Genomic DNA, 25,865 nt, shown 5'->3' with positions numbered 1-25,865 from the left:
GCTTGCTTATTGAATGCCTTTTTGTGCAGTTTTCACTCTCTCTGAACCCAGTTTCAGACAGCTAATCTACTTTTTTCTGGAGTCACTGAAGCAGCCTGGTCTCCGTTTTGACCACGCCAAATAAAACCCTCTACAGGCAGACACCACCCTCTGGCTTCATCCAAAAACTACTGACGCATTTGGTCTTAGCCCTGCTTTTTTTTATTTTTATTATTCATCATTTGAGTACTGCCAGAAAATAGCTTTTTGTTTTGTTGTTTGCCTTTTAGTCAGCACACAAATGTGTTTTTATTGATGACTAAGTAGAAGGAGAAAGAAAGGTGGGGCACAGCAGAAAGTGGCACCATAAAATTGCAGGAGAAAGCTACTCTGCACTTTGTGTGGGTTTTCCAACCTTCTCATGATGAGACGATTGCTTGCTCTTCATTCACAGCTGCTGTTGTTTTATCTGCCCTCCTCAGCACATAGTACGAATTCTGCTTTATTCATATTATGTTGTGCGCTTTTCCTTCATTCACTTTTTCCCTATTGCTCCAAAAGCAGGAGTGTCATCGCTCAGTTTCCGTCCAATTCACTCGTCATCTCCTCAAGTTGGAAAAAGCTTAAATTATCAAAGAAAAAATATCTTTAATCTTCTGAGGCTTCGGGTTTTACAGTTGTTTTTCATATTGTGATGAGGGTTTTGAATTTTGAAAACATTTTAAAACTTAAATCAGTAAAAATGTCAGAAGTTAGTTAATGATGCTGTCATTTTTAAATCTTGATCACAAGCACTACTTCCTTTTCATGGAGTCACCTCAGAGCTGAGATTAGCGTTTCATGAGTAATTTGTAAAAAAGCTTGGAAAAGTAATTATAGTCCTTGAAATTTTGTCATATTACATGTACAAATGTCAATTTTTCTAACTTATTGCATCTTTATCTGATAGATCTACATATATAGAGAATAATATGCATATTTATAGATATGAATCTCAAAAAATGTTGAGCCAAGTCTGTTCCCCTCTTTAAGATTTTCTACTTTTTCTTCATAACCAGAGCGCCAGCTGTCTAGCAAGTGTCAAAACCCAATTCTTTGCGAAAAAATGAACAAAACATTGAAGATTTTATTTGTTTATGTTGTTGAAGATTCACTTAAAGGTGGAAAAAAATGCAAAATTGTCTTATTTTTAAACATCTCAAAAACCTGGATTTTAACTTGCCTTGTTGATTTTTTATTTTATATCCACCAGATTTTGCTCAGTTACACAAATAAGAGTCTGCGCATGTGTGTATCTTTTAATTTAGCCTTTTCCTCATTTTTTATGATTGTGACTTCCTTTTTTTTTTTACTGCTGCATCATGCCTGTCTCGTCTCATTTGTTCTTCTGTCTTGTTTGATGTTTTTGTCACACTCTGCAGCGAACTGTTTTATCTCCCCTGGCTGCCACGAGGGTTCATTTTTCTCTAGAGTGGCTTGATGCCCTTTAACACCAGAGTGTGACAGAGGAAAATCAGAAGACGCGCGAGCGAGAAGAGCTCAACTTAAGCTGCTAACATTTGACTAATTAGTGATTATTTGAATCTTCATTGATCACTTTCTGCCAGGGAGGAAACACCTTTCTAAAGGACACATGAGATTCTTCTAATTAGTGACTCGTGCATGTATTTGGAGGAACGTTGAGTGTGTCCAAAAACAGAAACTTTTAATTAAAAGAAGATTCTACATTTGAAAGATTAAAAGCTTTTATTATCCTTTTATTTAAAGCACAAAAGTGTTGCAGTGTCGCACGACTAGTCCATATATGAAGTAAGAGATTGAAATAGAGAACCGGAGTGTGCCGGGGAGATCGGAGAGTCGAGGTTAGCTGCTGTATTAATTTCTCCTTTCGAGGCAAAATGCGGTCTCACCGGGGAAAGGACTGTCTGTCCTGGGATGGCCGACCCAGGGGAGTCAGGTTTCCCCCCCCCCGATATCCAGGCCTCACTTTTGTGGTCACACTCACCCAGGAAGTCGACACGCACGTATTCATGCAACTATGCAGCATCAGGGGGAAAGGAAACGACGTGTCGTTAATTATCGTCCCATTCCAGGAGACGGGGAAAATGCTGAAGGTGAAATTTATCCACACAGACACACAGCAGTGACACTGATGGCAGGGAGCGTTTTTATCCTCCTGCAGATGGGTTGGTCGGGTGGGGCTTGACATTCTATAACCTGCTGTAATCGGTGTTTATGTGATGGCATTGTCGTGGAGGCGGGCCAGGAATAGTGAGGTGTTTGGCAACAGGGATTCAAAGGAAATGCCAGGAGATCATGTTGAATTGTCAGGACCTTCAAAACTCTTCAGATCTGCTTCCACAGAACAAGAAAATTCAGTTTCTCTCTATTCTGTCTGTGCAATATGCAATACAGAGACCAACACATAACTATGAGATGGAAGGAAGAGAATATAAAGTTTTCTGAGTCCACTTTATAATATGGCTCTCCTTATTGATGGCTAATAAATAGCTTATAGATATATTATCCAGTTATGTCTAAACACTTTATAGAACATTAATAATATAGAACATTAATGCAGTAATTAAGGGTGAGAATGAGACAATATGCCAAAAAAATTGCATTTACAAATTCTTGTGCTCACAAGTTAGCCTGAAATGTTTATTATAACAACTCTAGATGAGATATATAGGTGAACAATCACTATTTGGCAAGGAACTGGTAGATTTGCATCCTTCTCACCCTTAATTAAAACAAAAATAAATGGTTATTAATGATTTATAAAGTGTTTAGTGAAAAATTAATAATATATCTAGTATTAACTATTTATTAGCCATCTATAAGGGGAGCGTTATTGTAAGGTGGTACCAAAGGTTTTAAGTTTGGTCAAATATTCTCCATTGGAGTGAGGCCTGGACTTTAACTAGACCGTTCTAGCACACGAGAATGCCTTAATATTAACTTACTGTGACTCGTTCATTTTTCAACAATCGCCAGATTCTTTCATTTCTCTTAAAGAAAACCATCCCAACAACATGATCCTGCCACCCACATGTTTAACTGTGTTGTGCAGTGGAAGTTTTCTTTCACATTTTGTCTCATTTGACCAGAGCTGGTCGAATAGTTCTCTGCTCCATCATCTCCAGCATGGCTTCTGGCAACAGGATATCCTGACGATTGTCGTCTTGTGAAATTGTAGTCCTTTCTGACAAATTTTATCACTTCAGCTGTGGATCTCTACAGCTCCCCCAGAGTTACCTTTGTCTGCTTGCCTGAAATAATCTCTCCTCTCCTGATTTAGGTGTTTATTAGAGTAAAAGAGGTTGAATAAAAAAACATGACACATTTTTAGTTTTTTTTGTCAAGATTTTGAAAGTTTTTTCACCTCAGAGTTATGCTCTGTTACCCAAGCACAGTCCTAAATTTATCCAAAGTGTATAATTGGTTCAGAAAGACATCAGTTCAATCAGTTCATGTGGTTGAAACTAGTCTTTGATGCATGTATGAATATTAAACTGAATTGAATACAAATTGTGCTTTTATCTGTTAAACTGTAACATTTCTCCTCCACCTCTCTGCCTCCTCTGCTCTTGGAGCGTTTGTTTTTGCCGTCGCTGGTTCTGGTTCTCAGATTACCCCGTGCAGTCAAAACTTTGCAGCCCAGCAGTGTAGCTGCAAGTCAAACGGAGCAGCTGCCAGCACGGCCCTTCCTGTGAAACGCAGCTTTTGTTTGAGTGGAAATGTATCGGTGGCCATGTCAGAGCTGCCGGGGCATCATCTTCTGTAGGTGTAGCACATTTGTTGTCTTCTTTTTGTATGCTAACTGTATATCGTGTTTGCATACAAAGACTTAGCGCTGCCCAGTGTTTGGGCCCACAGTGCAAACTGTGTAACCACATCCAGATGCTTAGCAGCTGAATTTTGATGCCAAGTTTGGATGATTTCCTCAAGTGACAGAAAGTACTCATGATTTGCAGGTTGTGTGTGAGGGCTAGTATGCTTAGTAATCTCAGGAACCACGGTCTGTGTGTGGCCAGCAGTTGCTGAGACCATAAAGCATCTAGAAAATAAATCAATAGTTTCAGCCATTATCTCTCTGCAACGCACTTCAGGCTTATCGTAATTGGTGTCTGCACAAAAGCACACAGATCATCTTCACATGCTGCATAATGTAGAGATAAACGGTAAACAGAAGCTAACTGCTGAAATTAATTTAACATGTTGGTTTTTACGTTGGATTAATTTGGCAGATGCTTTTACCCAAAGTGATTTTTAAAAGGAATCTCTTACTTACTGCTGTAAACTTTATAAGAAGTGCAGCAAAATGCAGCGGCACCTGTCGCAAATTTAAATTTGTAAGACTCCAAAGATGGCTCCTGGACTTCTTTTATTATTTTTCAGTAAATTTTGGACATGTAGAAAAAAGAAATACTCAACAAGTCGTCTGTATATGAAAAGGGGAATACATACAGCCAAGCAGGCAGAACTTAGCATGCATGTATTTTACCATGTAAGGAAAAAACGGAATCTTTGTGTCTGACCTATGCAACCCCAACCACAACATTTCAATCTAAAATATTGATAAACCTGATTTTTTTATTTTCTCTTTGGATTTTTTTTTTTTTTTAATTAACACTTTAGACATCTAAGTATTTAAGTAACAGTTCTTAATTGTCTGCATAGAATGAGGAGATCCAGACCGGGAGTTGTGGAAAAATGTTTGTTTGACACCATCCGCATTAAAATGCCAAATGGTAGTCAAAACATTAATGTCTAAGTCGATATATAATGATATAAACACAGGCCTAGCATACAGAACTAACAGCATTCTCTGCTGTAATTAATAATTGTAGTTATGTGTTGCATTTCCCCAGTCCAGCTGCTCCTGTTTTTCTTTCAGTCCGTCATCAGTCAGACGCACTAAAAGGATTAAAACAACAAAAAACTAACTTTTATTACAGAGAAATGATTATTAAATTTACTAAATGGTTGCTTTTAGAACGTTTAACATAATAAAAAAAGACAAAGATTAAAGTGTGTCTAGTATGTTAATTTATTATCTGTTTATTCTGAAACTGAATAAAATTGATTGTACTTTAAACAAGTATAAGGATATTTAAATTGAACAAATATCCACTGTTTGCTCTTCAAACCTTTTAATTTAAAACCCTAACCCACATTTTATGACTGGGCTTTAATGAAATGATGTGCAAACGAGGATCAGATAACAAAAATAAGTTGATTTCAATCCAACAGACCAATGGATAGAAAAATGCTTCAGCTACTTCAGCTTTGTGCATCAGAACGTCCTGACAGCACAACCCTTCACCTCCGTCCTCATTGTCATTAGATATGCATAAAATTTTTGTCAACACCCATAAGGGAAGAAAAGCAGGTCAAACTATTTCTATTTTAAAATATAATTTCCTTCCCTTCCTGTGATAAATCATATTTTTGGTTGGTTTAGCTAGCCATACCCAGCCTTATTAATAACAGACACTTTGAAATCACTCCGATGAAACCAAGCCAACAAAATCAAGTAGGTAATAAGAGCTCAAAACTAACTCATCACATGCTGAATAAATGTAGGACCGGATGAAAAATAAAGTCATTAATACGTATTCATATGGAAAGGGTTTCAAAAAGCTTTTGAAAGCCGCACTCAACATGGAGACAGAACCTAAAAACAAAATCTAAGTCTCTGTAGGCCTCGCTTGCCTTATGATAGGTTAGTGTTGATGATTCAACAATAAAAAAGAGAGATTGGGCAAATATTGCATCCATGATCGTGTTTCAAAGCAAAGCCAGAAAGATTCTCACCAGAAAGAATACAAAGGCCCATCTTACTGATAGCTGAACACTTCTGGAAAAACATTCAAACTTTTTGAAAAGTGTGCTTGTCTCAGAGTTAAAATATGAAATGAAGGTTTTGGCGTTGCCTAGTCAAAGTTTGGCCTTAAACTGGATAGTGAAGCTATGGATTGTAACGTCAAACAGTCCAATCATGCGTATAAAACCTCCAATGTGGCTGAAATAACATTTTCTGCAATGAAGAAAACTCAGAGTCTGCCTAGAAAATGCCAGACTGTAGTTTATGGCACGTAGGAAGCATAACCACCTACAAATTAGCTGCAAGAACATAATTTAAACACGTATATGGGTGTCTGAACTGAAATTAAAATTTTCATTTTTATTGATGAAACTCTTTTAAACAGACATCAGTGAACCATAACAAGAAAAACCACAAACATTTAAAGCAGAAAACCACACCCTGTGATTTTCACACCATGACTGATCCACCGGCTCTCTGTCGGTCGGTTTGACGTTGCTCCATTTGTGTTGATAAAAGGTAAATGATGAGGACAGGCTGTTTACAGACGAAAAGATGTTACCAGCTTCATGACTGCACACAAACACGAGCCATCTTTCCTTCTCAAGATAACTTATTGAGATTTTATTTTATTTTTTTTACCGTGTTCACTAAGGATTAATCCTGTTCTACATCTTTGTTGTTCAACTATTTTCCTGCCTCGTGTTTCTCTGCGCCCTGGGACAGTGTAGCCCTGCGTGTGTCTCTCTCCTGTTGTCGCTGCCTGGTCACACCAGCATGAACAACCCATCTTAAGTGTTGTTAAGATCGTTTTAATTTATAACGGCAGCCACTATAAACATTTGAGGAAGCAGCACCATGGAGATGGAGCTCAAACAAAATCACAACGTGGGCCAGTGTTTAAAAGGTCTGCCTCGCATGCAGCAGGCACTTTGCACAAATTGTGTGTGCGGGTGTGTGTGTGTGTTTATTGCTTATGTGGCTGAGAGTGCTTGCTGCCAGAAAAGATCTTGATTGGCGGGTGTGCATTTGCAAAATGTGTGAGCATTCATGCATACGTTTATTAATGGACTTCATGGTCGTATTTGTGTGTGTGTGCAAACGCCCGACCAGTGGCTTTGCAGGCAGACCATAAGCAATAATCAAATGCTAACGAGGAAGCCTTGATTACGCAGGCTGCCTGTCAGTCTCGGGAGATTGCTTTCGTCTTGTGTTACATCTCCTGCTCAAAAATGCTTCGCTTGCTTTCAGTATCGTTTCCTCTTTTTTTCTGTCGGTTGCTTTCTCAGTTCCTGTTATTGCAATGTACTTTTTCTCTTTTTTAACCACGCTGCTTCCCACACTGCTAGGAAGTTTATGTCTTTAAGATCCATTTGTTTGTGTCTCCTTTTCTTGTCGTTGCTGAAATCTGTTTCAATCAACAGGTGCCTTTTTATGGACTTGGAAACATTCCTTTTGGGAAATGTTTGTCCCTTGTAGGCCACGTCACATCTTTCTCTCAACTTCTGCAATGCCTTGCAAAGGTATTCACCCCCCCCAAATCCATTTCATGTTTTGTAATGATGCAGCCAGAACCCACAATGTATTTTGTTGAGAAAAAGCAACGCAAAGCGGCTTGTGATTGTTAAACGGATCAAAAATGATGAATGTTGTTCAAATATGTAGTCCGTCATTGATTGAGCTGATCCCCTTATTGAAACATGATGGTGGCAGCATCATGCTGTGTTGATGGATGAAGCTAAATACAGGATGATACCTGAAGGAAACTTGCTAGATGACACACAAGACTTGCAGTTTCACCTTCCAGCAAGATCCTAAACATACAGTTGGAGATCAAACAGTCCATATTCATTTGTTAGAATGACTTAGTTAAAGTCCAGAGTTAAATTTAGTTGGGAATTGGTGACAATAATCCAAAAATATATATTCATAGATATCCTCCATTTAACCTTAGTAGTTGTCATCTATTTTTTTTAAAAAGATGAGTGTGGAGTTTCTTTTTGCTGCTGAAGACAAACCACAAAAGACTTGCAACTGGAAATACAGAAAATATACATGCAAGCCGCACTTTTCAGATTATTTGTAGAAACTTTGAAAACTATTAACCATTTTTGTTCAGCTATGCAGTACTCTGTGCATACAATTTCAATAAAATACGTTAATGTGTTTATTTTTGTTACAAAATGTGAAAAAAATCAAGTGGTGTGAATGATTTTTGCAATTCTTTGTACATTTTCTGCAGCTGAGGCCTTGAGCACAGAGATTTAGTGTCACTTTCACAACACTGACTGAATACAATGAATGGCTATCAGTGAAGAAAAAAAATTTCATTTGGTGCCAATACGCGTTTTCACATTAAAAGCACAGAAAAGAGCTATTGTAAGGCATAAAACACAGACATAAACCTGCCAAATGAAACCGTCCTCATTTTTGGATGTTATGATTTCATCCAGAAGTTCTGCTGGACTCCGTTTTCTTCTCCTTCTCCTTTTACAAAGAGCAGATGCTGATGCTGCTTCACACAAACAGAAACATGCAGCGTAAATCTGCTGCTAGATGCCGGCAGCCATGTTCACCCTGCAACTGTGTGTGTCTGGGTGCATGTGTGTGTGTGGATCCTCTGCTCTCCTCTTGGCCCCAAGATTAAAGCAATGTCAGCGAGTGTGTGATGAGACCTCACAGACGATGCTTTTTTTTTTTTTTTTCCATTCTGGCTCTCCTTGTCTCGCTGTCTCTCGTCTGTCCAATCCATTATTCAACCTCCTCTTTCTGTCTCTTGTCCACTATTTTTTCCTCATTATCTCTCCCAGACTGATACTAACTCTTTGTGGTCATCGCTACCGCTCACCCCTCCTGTTCCTGTCTGAATATATATTACCGTACTATATATGTTCTATCCCTCTTCCTCTCTCCCTCGTTTCAGACGTCGTTTCTCAATCAATCATTTTACACCCCGCCTCGAGCTGCTAGGTCCTGTAACGTCCGAGCTGTGCCTCGTAGTGAGCGTTATCAAGGGGAGTCGTGCAAGTCTTTGAATTAATGGTAATATCTTGTTTTATTGTTCTTACTTCATCTCATGTCTGACTTTAAAATCACAGAGAGACTTTTAATCACTTCCATACACGCACAGTTCCTCCACTGGATTTTCCGACTCTCCTGGTCTAGTGAAAGAAAAAAATAATCAATCCATCCATTTGGCGAATTTGTTATATTTGGCAACTTTTCAGACAAAAATTGTCACCAAAAATTGGCAGTTGAAACGTATTGAATTCTGGTGATCGGCTAGACGACTACAATCAGTACACACCTAATAATTACCATTTATTATTAAACTGATACATGATAAATAAGCCTCCAGTTCAGATATCCTACACTAGAGGTGCCAAAGTCTAGTCCTCGAAAGCTAGTGACCTGCAACTTTTAGATGCCTAAACCAAAAGATAAAGGTTTGCAGGCTGGATCTCCTGAAAGGCTTTGTGACGACACAACAACGGACAGAACGAAAACAAGAGGAAGATCTCAGACGTCTTAACTCAGAAGGCATTAATTATGGCATAAATTATGTAGCTGGCCTTCCTCTCTCTGTCCAATCACCTAATTGACTGAAGTGAGTTAAAAAGAGTACAAAGAGAGAGTTATGACAAGAAGAACTTGTTGTTATAACTAAGAGTTATAATAACTTAAAAGATGAAGGAAAAGATTATAGGTTTTTCAATATTTTACGAATAAAAAGAGTGGCTTGTATTTTTATTTACTTACTAATCCTACTCTGCTGCACCCAAATAAAGAAAGATTACTCAATTAGTAAATAGACTCCACCTGTGTGTAATTTAGGCTCATTATAACTCCAGCGGTTTGTTGCAGCTGTATCTTCAGTGATGCAACACGCCACAATTTTCATTTCTTCTTAAAAGAAATTTAAAACATGCATCGATTTCTTATAATTCAGACGTGCTCTAGTTTGTGTTAACTCAACAAGTGAAACGCATTGTAGTTTTAAGTTTTGACACAATAGGAAGCTTTTTCTAGGCATTATATGTTTCATGGACTTGGACAGTAAACTTGATGCATTCTCTTCATGTTTTTGTTTCATCCTCAGGGAGATGTTTGTCAGAGAGGGGAAAAAAAAAACGACACTATGCCTTAAAATCAAGCAGCAGAGATTAAAAGTTGTTAAAATTATTAGTTTTTGTTCATCTATGTGGGCCCGACTAAACTGAGAACTAATCTCAAAATTTGGAGAACTAGATGGCCACTTCTTCACGCTGTAACGCACCACTTTGATGTTGTGCTTGGTTGTGGCTCAAAGGACTTTGCAGCATGCACAGTTTTTTTTTTTTTTTTTGGATTGAATGGACTTCAGCCAGAAAAAATATTTATTGTACTTGTGTTTACTGTTAGTAGGAATAAAAACGCGTGATGAGCAGTGTTCCTTATTCCACCAGGAAAAACAAAACAAAAACATAATCCCACTCTGCCTGCGCTCTTTTACCCACTCTTATGGATTGTGCTATTAACTTACTAAAATGTGGTTTCCTTTGACATGTTTTGCAGCTAAGAAGTGGCTGATGACACAGGCAAAGTGACACTGAACGTGTTGCATGTTTACATGAAAAGTGTCTTCGCTTGGAGGCGGGAGGTGATGTAAGCCTTTTTCACACAGTTCTGGAAAGTGTCTTTCACTTAAACACTGACAGATACACGGAGATAGGCAGAGACAGACGGAGAAGTCAAACGGTGTTGAAACTTGGCCTGAGGAGGAACGCAGCCCGTGTGGTGTGACCCGGGTTGTGGTGCTGAACCCTAATTGCAGCACGGATAACGTTAGCTGTGTTTGTTTTCTGCGTGGATCCCGTCACACCTGTTGGCACCTGGCATACATACGCTGGTGGATTAGTGATCTACGCTGCAGTCCAAAGCCAACAAGTGAGGCTGTCTTTGGATAAATTAAGTGAGGTGACACAGAAGAAATGTGGAGGTGTTCCTCCTTTAACTCCCTTTGTATCATTTATAGCTTTAATTCCTATAAATGTTTTACTTTTTCTGTCACAAGAAAGCATGCACACCATAACAATTTTTTTTACTGAGCCTCCTTATTTATGTTTCAACCCTGTCCATACTTCAGTAGAAAAAAATTTCTTTTGACATTGTTTGTGGCAGCTTAGGTAATATATTGGGATAATCTGAGCAGCCATGACATCAACCGTCCCTAAAGGACAACAAATTTTGTGATCTATATTCCTATCATTCATTTTCCTTCTAAAGCAGCTAAATCCAGTCCTTGAGAGCTACTATGATGCAACCTTTATGAGGGGTGCCCAAAGTCGGTCCTTGAGGGCCGGCATCCTGCACGTTTTAGTTCTCTCCCTGGTGGTAGCAACGACCTTTTCAGCATGTCAGTGTTGTTCTTAGGCCATCTAACAAGCCGTCGTTTGATCCAGGTGCGTTAAACCAGGGAGAGAACTAAAACTTGCAGGATGCCGGCCCTCGAGGACCGACTTTGGGCACCACTTAGATGAATACCTGCTCTACCGCACCTGAATGAAATGCATGGCTTGTTATCGGGCTGCTGCAGAGCTAAATGACATGTTGATGATGGGATTTATCCATTTGATTCAGGGAATCATAGTGAAGTTGAAGGATGAAGGTCTTGAAGACTGGACTTGGCACCTCTGCTCCAAGGACTTCTGGTTCTCTGGCTGTGTTTTCCTACCAAAAGTGCTTCCAGGGTTCCAGTGCTTCTCAAAGTCTGGCTCAGTAATGGTTTCTATAATAAGAGAGACAGCTGAGTGTCCCCTCATTACAGCTCTGTAAATGTCTAATTCATGCTTGATCCAATATCAGTTTTATTTAATTTTATCGCAATGCAGTATCTCAGTATTCCTGCATATCCCCACCCTAGAATCTGAGTCCACAAAAGTAGTCCTTTCCTCTTGACCTGGAATGCTCTAGTTTGATATGGGCAGAAACAGAGTTAGTGGCAGATGAAACTTAGAAAACTGGTACTCCACAAGCACTAGCAGCAGTTCAGTACTGGAGCTAGTTTGGAGAAAAAGCCCCCTGAGACGGTCTTATCAGAAAGAGCCCAAGCCAGGATTCAACCCGCAACGCTCTTGCAAAGCTACGATGCCAACCGATGCATCACTCTGCGGCTATTTTCTGAACGTTTAGCTAAGTAACTGATGTTCTATTGATTCTACTCTTTTACCTCTGTTATTTGTCTAACTGTCAATTGATTATTACTCAAAATTAAAAATAGGTTTTAGGACCGTCTGCCTTTCAGGCATCAGTAATTTATTTTTCCACAATGAAAGGCAATCTTTAAAGAAGTCCCTTGACGAAATTTAATAAGTGAGTCGATTGTTAGCCTCTGAAATCGTTATTGCAACCTGTGTTAAAAGTCTTGACCAAATATGCTTTTAGAACTTGGCTAAATCTGTCAGAGTTGATATACTCTCCTACCTAAATTTCCACTGAATTTCTATGTCTTCTTTCACCTTAATGCCTAAATAATCTCACAATTTCCCTTAACATATGAAAGATGAAGCTATTTTTATGTCACTACATAAAGTTTCTAAGCTAGTGATCAATTCCTCAAATATCGCATCTTTTCATTCATGTGTCTTTTGGCACTTTTCCTTCTTACCCTCATCTGCAAATGGTTAAAGTACATAAAGTTAAAATAAACTTGTTTAGACAGGAAGAAGAACATTCATGACAAAGATAAGGTACACCCTATTTTAAATCTTTGAGTTTAGTGCAACATTATTTTAAAGCAAACTTGCACCAACTTTCAACTCCCATCAACCCTAGAAAAATGCAAAATTCCCTGAATGAAAATAGACACATTGTAAGATATTTGGTAGAAAGAGACTAAAGGTTTTGTTAATTCTTTGTAGTAGCTGCCAATTTTAGACCTGGTCAATCCCAAGTGAGGGATTATGAAGCCCAGTCGTTTTGATTTTATTAACAGTGACATTTTCTACGCTGTCACATTTCTGTCAGTGACGTAGAAAAATGTGCTGCTCCAAGAAAATATTCTCTCAGCATTGCCCATCTTTGATTGATTTTGTGGCATGCAGAATTTAATCACCGGATTCGCCAGGCGACCGAAGGTCTTTGAACATCTCTAAAATAAATTAAAAAAAACCTGTGGCATAAAGATCACAACTCTGAGACTCAATATGTAACACAAACATGCAAAGATGCATAAAAAACTGAAATGCTACAACAACCAACAGCAACTACCTCACTTATGCAGCTGCTCAGTTTGCACTGAAGAAGATTTAAAGATGGAGTATGTTGCTTTTATAAAAATGTATTTGTTAGAACCGTTACTATGTTCTAATATGAGACGGATAGTTGAGAGCACAGAAGAAGGTTTTGGTTGCTGTCAATCATGCGCGTGTACACACTGCTTAAACAAGTCCCTCTGCAGAGTTAGTACTGTTCATCCCAATACACCAACGCCATACAAAGCGGAGTCGGTCAAAGACATCACACATACTTCGTAGATGTGGACGACATGATGTTTGACAAAATCCACTCAATGTCTTGCATACATAGCAATGTGTAAACAATTTGCATTCTTTGTGCTCTTTGGGAACCCTGTCAGTTTCTCCTCCACAACTGCTGACTACCAAGTTTGGTGGTGGCTTCTGCTCACTTTCTCACACCTCTGTAACCTCAAAGTTGTTACAGGGCCAATCCCATTAGTGAGTTCAGATGTCACCGCCACCACTTTCTTGTGTTTTGCTTCTCAATCCAGAAGAGCTGCGTAATACATCACCTGAGGTCCCTGCTGCCAATGAAACCAGATTAGACGTGTCACAGAGTAATGATGATTGGCTTTAAATCCAGTCATAGGTTCGGTAGAGTGGGCTGGGGGTGTGTAGGGTGTACATGTGTTTTGGGTCGTGGGGTGGTGTTCATTTCAGTAAACCTGTGAGACATTACATGACTGTTTCCCATCTTCTGTTAGAACATCAACATCATTTGAGTGAAATCTGAAGTTCTTTGGTGTAAATCACGTAAGATATGGCAAACCTGTTCATCCTTCTCTTACGCTTGTTCCCTCTCGATAATAAGAAGAGACTCTGACGGCCTTTGAGAAAATATTCTGGCTATTATTTTGAAGCTTCTTAGGACGCTTTGTATTCTGTATCATTTGTCATGAAACTACCAGTTGCAGAAACAGGACATTATAATGACAGTAAAACATGGTGGTGGTATTGTGATGGTCTGAGGCACTTTTACTTATTCATGAAATCAAATGTTTTGCTCTCTGAGAAAATCCTGAAGAAGAATGTCTCTTCATCAGTTCAGGATCTTAAGATCTAAAACACTTGTGTTATGCAGCAGGACAATCTGAAGCAAACTGTTCAAAATCCAAAATAAATGTGTTTGAGAGCTCTACTCACAGTGTGAGCTTTTAATCATAAATCATCTCCTGGTAGCCTCAAACGTTGGCACAACCTGTTATAAGGTTTATGTGGCAATTGCTTTTTCACATTTAATTTACTCCAGGTATCTTTTCCCTGATAGTAAAATTTGTTTGATCTGAAACATTTAACATATGAAAACAAAATAAATATTTGAAGTTTTCCAGCTCAGTAATTAATTTATATAAATAAAGTGAATAAAACCTTCTTTCCGACACTCTCATACTTCATTAAAACCTCGAGCTAAACAAAATGTGCGATGCAGACGCTCTTGTGGTCTTTTTTTTTTTATATCCCTATTATAAATCCAACTGCATCCAGACTTGCATCTGAAGATCACTCAATGCAACATGAGCTGCAAGAAGTCTGAGCTGCAATTAGAGAACATCTTACAAGCTCCTTTACAAGTTGTGTAAAGAAGCTGTCTGGGCGGCAAATAAAAATGTATGTAGGCTAATTGGTAGGCAACAGGTAACTGTAGCTGGAATCTCCCGCTCTGAATCTCTCGCTGCTGAATCTCCCAGTCTGTGTTGTGTTTTTCTCTGACTGCAGCCCCAAACCTGAGAATATCATACGCTGGACACCGTAAACTGGGCTGCAATAAGAAATCATTTTCTATTTCCTGTTGATGAACCCAAAAGCGCACCTCATTATCAGCTCATTGGGGTTTTCATTATGGTCATTACTCCAGCTTTGTGGGCAACTGATGTAAATAATGTGGGTAAGGCCACTTTTTTTTCTGCAGCCACATAAATTATGAAACTTTATGAGAACAATTTCACACTGAATCATCCTAAAGTTGTAAAATACACACACGTCTGAATCTCGCTAGTCAAAGCGTCGCCAATTACGAAGAAATTACCGTGAATCAACAGTCCTGTTAGATAACACACAAAGTCTGAAACATGTGCAAGCAGCCTCCAATGAAACCGTTCTCACGTCACAAATTTATGCTCCCTCTGCGGTTACGTTTTAATTTCACTCCATTTACTACTTAAATATGTGGTCATTCTGCACATTTTTCTTCAGCCTCCAGCCAGCCGTGCACCCTGTTTTTGCATAATTACTCCTCAGAACAACCAGACACCACCAGCTTTAAGTGCAAAAGAGAAAAGAAAAATAACTGCGGCTTGCTTCCACATGTCTAAAAATGCTCTGTTTGAATTTACGCTTAATACAAAAAACTACATCTACTTGGGATACTGCATAATTATGATTAATAAAACATTTTTCATATTGAATATTGTTGAGATTTTGGCAGGTGTAAAATCTTGAGTGTGCATCACTGTCGAAAGTCTTTGTAACATCGGGTGATTGCTTTCGAAATTAATATTCTCACCAAACGAGTGGCAAAAATGTGATTCGGAAATATTCTATATGCAGTAATTAGTCTTTATAAGCATTTAAAATGGAGGGCTTTCTCTGCTCGGCTACAGTCTCGGATATTCAAGGATCACACCTGAGCAGCATACACCATAGTTTTAATTCCATCCTGTTAGAGAAAAAGTGCATTCTCTGTTTATTTTTCCCCAGAAATTAATCAAATCTATTGAAAGTAAAGACATGCTCTTGTTTTTACCCAGTAATGACAGGAAACACTTTACTTTTCATGATGTCTGTAGGCTGATTTAGCTATAGATTTTACATGTAAAGTAATTTTTTGGTCTGACTCCATGACGACATTGATGTTTGCTGCCTCTTATGGCCTTATTGCATCTCATTGAGTGCTGATTTTCTTTCATTTTCAGGATGATAAAAAAAACCTGCTAGTTTTCCATCTATTAAGCTGAAATAATCTGATTTAATGGACACGGTGAGTGACTATAATCTTGCCTGGGAATGTAATGACAGAAATACGGTGAGGGACGTTTTAATACCACATATTCTGAGTTAAAAGGGAAGAAATAGTTTCTCAAAAAAAGTGGCCTAGTGTAAAGCCTTGCACCCCACCTTATATAATCTTTATTCGCAGATTATCAAATTACACAATGACATGATCAAAAAAGTTAGTTTCTACTGATTCTAACTCAAGAGTCTCTATTCTGACTGTCCAGTCTGATTTGTTTGTCCTGTTAACTTGAACTGTAAAGATTGTGTAAACATTTCCTCGTTATACTCAAGATGCACACCCATAAGTTGAGTTATTTATGTAGATTCCTGCTTTGGTTGTGCATCAGACGATCACAAAAATGCATAAAACTGATTCAGAAATACAAGTGGTGGTGAAAGACAAATTCCTTTCCACAAGAATGCAAAGCTAAATTAGAATTACAAACATTTTCTGCATCTTGAGTGTTAAGTTTTCTTTTAAGCACTACATTAAAAGCTGACGTATTTCACTCTGATTTGTGCCCATAGTTCTCAGCATCAGACTATTTTTCTTGTTTGCGTAATACGTCAGCATTCTGGATACACTTGTGAGGATATTTTTTGCATTCCAGTAAGAAATGATACTAGTCTGCCATGTTTTGACACATGAGAACCACAGCCAAGGTCACAATTTCCACTTGGAGAAACAATGGTCTCTGGGAATGCATTATATGGTCTGTGAGAAGCCAGGTGTGTCCTCCCTTTATATCACAAGCAGCTTTCCAAAAACCCTGACAATGAAGTTGTAACCATAACTGAACAGATAGCTGGAGCTTAGCAGTAAAACTGTTTGGATTGATTGCTGCAATACCATGTGAGTACAGGTTAATGTCCTTGCTTGTATCTGGGAAAGAGTGTGCTGAACAATGTGTTGTCCCAAATAGATCTTAAGGAATAACGACAAAAAAAAAAACAACAAAAAAAAACATTTGTGAAAATGTGGTTTTGAGACTTAAGAGTTTGGTTAAGTGTAATGTTTAACTAGCGGGGTAAATTAAACAAGAGAGCGTCAGAGCGTTCTGTTCTTCAGCGATAGTGTTTGGGATTGTGGTTTGGAAACAATTTTTAGAGAAACAGTTAAAACACTGAAAATGTCACTTGGATTTTTGGGATTATTTCTGCTTCATTAAACCTCATGCTTCAGGGAACCGACACTAAAATGTTGCTTTTTTTTATGGATAGCACATAAAACCTGGAAAAAGCATTTAACATTTAACTGTGCAGCCCTTTTTAAAATAATCTCTTTTACTATTTATCTCACAACAGCGCCTTGCATAAACATTCACACCCTTTGAACTGTTTGACATTTTGTAACCTCACAGCAAAAAAAACAAAAAAACAACTCTGCACATTTCCTTTGTGACCAACATCCGGCCAGCCGTGTGCAGCCATGTGTCTCCACAAAATTTTAATTTTTCCAAGCAGTTTTCAAGAGGTGGCCATGGGGGGGCGCCACTGGTCATGTCCTCCTTCTATCAAATTTTCAGTTTTCGTTCCACGATTCCTTTTTATTCAGCTCGATTCATCTTTCCATAACATCTGACCATCTCTGCAGTTCATGCGAAAGAAAAGAATCCCCACACCATAATGCTGCCACTACCATGGTTCACAGTAGGGATTATGGGTTGTTGGTGATGTACTGTTAGTTTACTACCCACAATACCACGTTTTCTGAATTACCTTCATTGTAGAAAAGAGTTGTTTCTTTTAATAATTCACAAGTTTCCCCCAGGGTATTACAAGCCTGGCGGGCCACCAGGCTTTACTTGTGCCCCCATCAGGCTAAGCATTACTTATTCTTTTAAGGCTTTTTAAAATGTTGGCATTTTTAGACTTTTTTTGGTGTTCATGTATTAATTTTCCAATCTTTTAATTACACATAATTATCAAGTGATATTTTCAAATTTTCTGTCGAACATTTTTTAACTCAAAAACACGACGGGCCGCTGGATGAATGACTGCCCTAGCAAGTTTTCTCGGGGAAACCCATGTTAAAAGCTTGGGTTGTTGTTTTTAAATCCAACTCTTTGTTTGTTAAACTTAGTTGACGGATGTTCCCTTAAGCCTCCGAGGCTTTCACTGAACAGCTGGGTTCATACTGAGTTTAAGCAGCACAGAAGGAGACTGTGTTGACTAATTTGGTATCCACTAAAAGCAACTGGCTGGACTGGATTTTATTTAGTGGTAAAAAGAAGAAAAGGCGCTAATTTATACACACATAAAGCTCATTGTCAGATTTTTTTTTTGGGATGCACGATATTATCGGCATGGTATTGGTATCGACCGATATTAGCTGTAAAATTTAATATCAGACAAAATAACTCACCGATATAAAAGGCTTAGTTTTTACATAACAAACCAGTGACAATGATGCCTGCAGCACAGCACAACATTAAATTTGCACTGTTTGAGTGTTGTCATTGTCTGAGAGAGAGCAAATGTCATGAATAAATTTGACATTAAACATGAAAGTTTCAGCCTCCTTTTTATCATTTGTCTTTGCTGCCATGCTAAATTGACAAGGATAATGCAGTATTTTAATTCCTCAGTAGAGAAAGCAATATAGTGTCAGTAAGAAGGTTTAGCCAAGAAAATATCTGTATCGATTATCGGCCAAATGAGTTTTAGTATATTGGCATATCAAATATCGATCAAAAATCCAATATCGTGTATCTCTAGATTTCTTTTTAGTCATGAAGGTCTTTTAAAACCATGTGCAACTATTTTAACTTCACAAGGATGTATTACTTTTTGCTGATCCTGAGAAAGTACACTGAGGGCTATGGTTGCTAAGTGACAAAACGAAAAAGTTCAAGACTTATGGATACCTTTGCATGTATAGTGTTATTTTAAGGGCTGTAAAACCAGAGGTGAGAATCTCCAGCAGGTAAATGTGTCGATCTATTTGGCAGTGTGTTATAAAAGCGTCATCTTTGGTCGGTGAGGTGGCAGCGCCAGCAGTCAGTGGCTGCGTTTGATCCTTCAGCTGAGCAGCACTACGCTCGTCGTAAAACTACTAATCTGTGCTGAAGTGTCCAGGAGTGGACGTAAGCAGCTCGGCTTGCTGGTTCTCTCATGACCTCCAAAGATGTGAATAATTGATCTGATCGCGTTACATTCTGAAGGTCACGGCCTTCAAAGCAAAAACAAACAGGTTTCTCTTCTTCTGTTCAACACTTTCATGTCAGGTGATCACACACACAAAAAACACACCCACGCTGTGGCGCATGCATCGTCACTATAGCCCATGAATTGCTCAGTCAGCTTTTTTTATTCCTTTCAGAAATTGCACATTTCGTCTCTTATTTGTTTGCGTGTGTATTTTTTTAGTTGTTGCCTTAAAAAAGTTTGCTGTCCCAGAAAGAGGAGTAGGAGGGGGTCTTACTCAGACGCCTGCAGCAATGCCCGTTCTAAGCTCTGCTTGCGCTTGTACTCTGCAGCCTACCTGAGCACATTTCGTCTGCAGTCACTATTTAAAGAGACTGAAATGCTATTAATATCTTTCTACTGTTTCCACCTTATTCTGCTTTTTTCCCCCCTCTTTTCTCGTCCCCTGCTGACGACAGTTGCCCTCCTCTTTTTCACTCACTGCTTTTCCACTCCCCCCTCATCCTTTGGATAGAAAATGCTGTTGTTCTAGTACTTATTGCTTGTTCCTCAACCCAGCTGTTATACAATTTGGAGAGCTGCATGTAATTGTATACCCAAAGTGCTGGGTTTGACATTGTTACTGATATATCCGAGATAGAGCCCCCTAAAAATAAATATTATGTTCTACTAGATGTGTTCAAGTGCATATTTACATCTGTATGTGCACTGTGACTCGCAAACGTATTCAAACATCAATGTGTTTTGTTGGGATTAGATGTGTTTGACCAACACAAAACAACGTTTTTTGCATTTTTGTAAAGTAAAAGTGATAGTAATTTGTGGTTTTAAAATCGAAAATGAAAATCAGAGGTTTATTTTGGCATTTTCATTTGTAATGGAAAATACTAGACAGTATTTTTACCTTTTCCTTCCCTTTAACATTTATTGACTACTTTGTGTGTCACATTAAATCACAGGTTGTAACTTGACATGTAATGTAGAGTAGAAAGGAAATAATGCTTTTAAAGGTGCCACATGTTTTCCAGTGGATGTCCTTGTGGCAGACTTTTCCTCTGTGATTGAACCTTCTAGTTTCTTGTGTTTCCACTGGTTCAGACTGTGGGTGAGGACCTTTTCCACACTTCTTCTTTCATTTTGAGATGCTACTTCTTTCACCTCGTGTCTGTGTGCCTCTGGTTTGTCCTCCCGCTCTGCCTTCATCAGTGCCCTCTCCTCTCCCTCCAGCTGCTGTTTGTACGTAACCGATAGCCGTTTTACTGAGGTGATTGAATCAAGGCTGCATTTTCTCACAATCCACTAGGTCTGCTTCTCTTTGCTGTACTTGCTGGCACACAGCAGCGAGTGCTAACATACACAAACACACGCCCGCAGTGTAATGCAGCTGCACACATTGTCATACATGTTTATTAGAGCTTTGGCTTGTCAGTATCCTGGGAGGCCACGCAAAGTAACATGAGAGCCCAGTTTTTATTTGTATATGGTTACAGGAGAACGGCAGTAACAGCACCTTGCCTTGTGTCCATTAGAAGCAGCCTGGTTGCCATGTAGGCTGCTGAACATGTATTTGTTGTCTGCTTCTGCAGCCGTCCGACGTCCCTCGGGAGTTTTACATCCCTGAATTCAAAGTGCGCACACTTTAAACATATGTGCAGCAGCTTGTGGAGCGTAGCGGCATTCAGTTTGAGTTTCAGCGGAGAGTTATGGTGTGCTTTTTTTCCAATCCTTCTCTCTTTTACCTGTTTCCCTGGGTTTGCATTTTTTTTTGGATTCTCTCCGGTGTCCATGAGACAAATTACTCCTGGCTAGATTTAGCAGAAAATTAGACATTGTCTCTATAAAGCAGAACATGCATTATTCTCTTTTGGTAGTTCTGGGGCAATTACTAATACAGACAGCCTTTCAGAGAACCACCTGAGTGACTCGGTGTTAGTTATTTCCTCCATGGCATTTTGCCAATCCCCTTTGAACCCACTGCTCAAAAATGCTCATTTTATTAATGTTGTGTTTATTAAATATTTCCTTTTTTATTCCTTCCATATTGGTGGTAGTAAATAAGGTCTTCTTTGATGAAGGGTTCCTAGGCAGTTTTAAAAGACTGGAAAGTGAAGAATTTATGGAAAGAGGAAAATGGAGGTTGTTTTCCTTCTTCCACTTTCTAAAAGTCAAAAGTTTAATAATACTGAATAAATGCAGTTATTCATAATTTCACATGGTTTTGTCTTTGACTTGTCAAATCAATCCTGATTTTATTTGATTTTTTTTACCCATCACTCATTTGACCAAATAACTGACTTTAAACCCATTAGAAAATCCAAAATGATCCGTTTCAATACCTGTCAGACAATAATTTTTAGGAAATTCACAAACTATCTTTTATAATAAGCCTTCTTTATTAGACCAGTGGAAAATTATACGAGAGTATCTTTAATTGAGTGTTCAAGTTTAAAACTTTCTCTTCAAATCAGAATGATATAAAAAAGTGCCAAAAAAAATATTTTGAATTTGAGTCTGGAGAAGACTAGAATTTTGTAACAACAAGCATTTAGGAGTTAAGGACATAATGGTTCACGTATTCCTACTGAACATTTTTGGCAAAGGCTTTTTGGTTTGGCACGCGCGTTTATTGAACTAATAAACCGTTCTTTTAAATCTGTACACATGTGGAACGTTTATGTGTGAAACTGAAGAATGCATTTGTGCAACTTTAAAAAGTGGAACCAAAACTCGAGCAGTAAAAATCTGCATTTTGGGAACATTGCAGTTAATTATTCAGCCATGGTGACGACGGAGTGCAGTTAGGCTTTCAGACAGCACCAAAGCGTAACTGCACAATTTTTCACCATCAAAACTGTCAATTTAATTACACATTTGAAACGACATCATTCCACATCGCTGGTTCTGACAAAAGCAGGCTAAACCGCCCGCAGCGTTCACCTGATCCCACTCTGGTACCACTGTCTCAAACAGGTGCCCTGCAATGCTGCATTCAAGTGAGACTCACTGGATTCTTTAGACATCAAAATGACCGTCACTATTTTAAAAATAAAAATAGTGAAGGACAAAACCTTTTAGCGAGGCTCGTCTTCTTGTCAAAGTTTGCTGCATTTGTTCTGACATACTTTTAAATGAATTAACTTTTTTTATATAGTGAGATGTTGGGTCTAGTTAAGTCAAAGCCATGCAGACTTCCCTCTCTGCTGTTCTGGTGGAACTGATCCTTTGGTCCTAATTGACGTTTCCTTGAAAGAGGGATTGATGGTGGACGGCCATCCTGGCTGGTGGATAGGAAATGTTCCCTCAGCAGAAATATGACTCCCTCTTCATAAGCATCACATGGATGGATTTAGTGTCTCATCTATCTCTTTTTCTTAGTGTTTATTTATTTCTATACACTATCTTTTTTTTTTTTTACCCCTCCAGGGGGTCTTTTTGTGGGCTCTAGTGTCCCTTATGTAACAGGAGGCTGACAGGAAATGGGGAAGGAGAGGGGGGAAGACATGCGGCAAATATCGTCGGGTCCGGGAGTCGAACCCGCGACGGCCGCGTCGAGGACTCAAGGCCTCCAAATATGGGTCTCGCTAACCACTACGCCACCATGGCACGCCCCTCTATACACTATCTTTGCTTACATAAAGCAGGCTTGTGATGGGGTTAGGTTTAAAAGATGACACATTCCTGGACAGAAGTCCCAAACTCTCATCCATTTACATGAAGCCGCACCTCAATTTTTACACCTACTTTCTGGTCCTTCTCAGCCTCTGATTCACAAGGCAAATAGTAATGATAAAGTTATCACAAAGTTCTCGCTTTTCAAACTTAATATTAACTTTTCACTTAAACAGCTGGCTGAAAATCGGCTCTACACATTGACGCACAAGTCCTCCATTGTGTGACTTTGTGAATTAATGTACCGAGTCTGCTCTCAGCTTTAGCGAATGAGCCTGCTGGGGTGATTTAGTGGATGCAGCCTTGAGGGAGACACCTTAAACTTAAGATGCTCACAATTCAGTTAAAGTAATTATATTGACATCAAATCACCCAATTGGCATTCAGGCTGAATGCAAACGTGGCTTGAACAAAAGGAAGGGCAGACTGACTTCACTATTCACTGGTAAATCACCGACTTGTATCCTTCAAATATAATTTCTTGACACTTCTCACTAAAATCTCCAAAATGATTTACTTGTATTCAGAAGTCTCAGAAGTCAGCTGTGTACACTTTTAGAGAGATAAATCAAATTTGCCTCATCTTTCCCTGAATGAAGATCTAAATATACTGAGGCCGTCCCGTTTGAAATAAGATTTAGGGGTTTTGTTACCCCACACACCGCAAACTGGATATATTAAGATGATTAGTTTGTGGACTGTACCTTTTTTGTATTATTGTTTGTAAAGTCCTCTATTACTTTTTATGTTATTTGTCTGCATTTTGATGTCATAATTATTAGTATGTTTTACTTTCATTGCTACGATAGCAGAACATACTTGTCCAAAAATGGCAGAAAAAGCTCCATATTAGATTCTTTAAATCTTTATGCCTTAATCAATGATGAAAAAGCCATCAGCCGCACTCCAGGCACTGCAGGCAAAAGCATCCTGGGAAAAAGAAGCCACCTTTCTAGGTCCTCAGAGGCTCTGCTGGTGTCGCTGAAGATGACTCTGCCTTTTCTATAAATGTCTCCAGTCCTGTCTTTGCTGGCTTTACTATTGCTTTACTAGGGGCAGTGCTCTTCATGCATCTTATTCACTGAGGAAGAGCCTTGTAGGTTGTAAAAATAAAAAATTTTCATATGTGTGTATTTCCTGGAAACTTCAAATATGAAAAATGTTGGTACACAGATTCCTTTTAGGAAATCCATCACTGCAGATTAAAACTTTTGCTAAAAAGAGAAATCAGGTTATTTCTTCATCTTTTTAACTCTGGGAATCCTTCGTCTATATTTTATAAAAGCCACGCTGTGCTGCACTTTGTTTCCTGTCCTAAAGAAGGGGTCAATAAAAGAAACCATTTGAGATGCTGCCCCACCTAATCTCCTCGTTGTGGACGTGCATACGCTGCGCTTTGAGTTAATTGAGGGGAAAAAAGTCAGACAGTTTAGTCAGCATATTACTCAGCTGATGAATGACCAAAATGCATTATTTCCACAGCGTCATCAAAGTTGTTTTTTTTTCTTCTTTTTAAAAAAAACCTAACTATTCCGTTTATGAAGCATAAACCGCTGTGTGCGCTTCGCCACACCGAGAAAAGAAAACATGCAGTGGTAATCTGGGGTTTTTTCATGCTTGGTGTCCGGTCTCTTCCTAGCTGTCGAAGGTCCACTTTGTCCTTCTATTTGTGGCGTCTCACCGGCTGCAAACTGTGGTTATGCAGGCAGACGGCACAACAGCCTTAGAAGTTGCTTACTGAGTCGTCGTCCTCCTTGTTTGTGATGAAAGTGGCGGTTCTGAGGAAGATGTGGAAAACAAAAGCAGAAACAAAACTGAATGTTTTTAACTCACAGATCTAAACTTGAAGCCTCCAAGTTATTCACTGTTAGATTCGTCAGGATGGTGTGATTCCCCACATAGACATAGTTGAGATCTATCCATTTAAAAAAAGAGTAAGAATTTATTCTTTTACATTTTTTTAATTTATTAGGAGTTTTTTATTATTATTATTATTAGGTTTCTGATAAATAATTTACCTAAAACATGAGAGAAGAAAAAGCAAACCTAAATTGATCAGAAATGATCCATTTATTAAAATAAATCTAAAATAATAACCTTCATGTTTAAATAAAATGAAAAAATATAAAGTATGCATCATCAAATTTCTGTTTATTCTTTCTCTTTACCGATATGAAAGATGCATTGATTTTTCTGTCGGAGCATATTTCTCTTTAAGATCTTTTCAAGTATAATCACTTTCCTTATGAGAATTTATGAGCCTTATAGGGGGGTATTTTTTATCTCTATTTCATGTTATAATGTAATTTCCTCATCAAATACTAGAATGTTGCTTTGATTCATACATGTGTGTTTGAGGAATCCTTGAATCTTTAATTTAATCTAAACGATGTTGCCGTTTTAAGTAACAGAATATATCTTTTTCTTTTCACAAACCTAACATAACTTGTTCCTAAATATTTTTCCTCAACAGTCGTGTTTTGCTGAATGAAATAATTGCCAAGCTTCCTTACATCTGAAATAACTCTGGAAAAAATGAGTTGTTTATACCAGCGTGAGAGCAGCTTAAACACAAGGCACAGTTATTCAATATTTATGTGGTTTCATTTCAGTGCAGCGCTGAAGCAGGAGTGGGACTGTAATTTTTGTTCAAACTTAAGTCGTCGCCTTGCTTTAAAAAAATTACCATTTCACACCAGTAACATTTTCTAAAGGTTTGTTTTGAGATGCAACAACAGTATGTCATAACTAAATGATACGTTAACTGAAATATTCTCAAAAACCTTTTGGCTTGTTGTTCTAATTCAGTTTTCTGAGTTCATCAGCAGGAATTCATGTAGCCTGCTTTTCTGTCATGATGATGAATATTATTAGCCACATCTGTTCACTCTCTGGCCACCAGATAGTGGCAAAATGTGACCTTTAATAAGGACGGCAAATATATTAATCACCATGAAACTTTGCTGCAG

The 25,865-nt window shown here is 38.5% G+C and overlaps 1 protein-coding gene across 3 annotated transcripts in view; it reads left to right on the top strand.

The window, feature by feature from the left end:
* Positions 1-25,865, top strand: part of kcnq4 (potassium voltage-gated channel subfamily Q member 4) — a 55,899-nt gene that overhangs the window by 7,972 nt on the left and 22,062 nt on the right. The gene's annotated exons all lie outside the window — the stretch shown is intronic.

This window comes from Xiphophorus hellerii, chromosome 13, assembly GCF_003331165.1.
Source record: "Xiphophorus hellerii strain 12219 chromosome 13, Xiphophorus_hellerii-4.1, whole genome shotgun sequence".
NCBI classification, from domain to species: Eukaryota; Metazoa; Chordata; class Actinopteri; order Cyprinodontiformes; family Poeciliidae; genus Xiphophorus; species Xiphophorus hellerii.
Note: the sequence above shows the minus strand (reverse complement) of the source record. Positions and strands in the feature narration are given on the sequence as shown.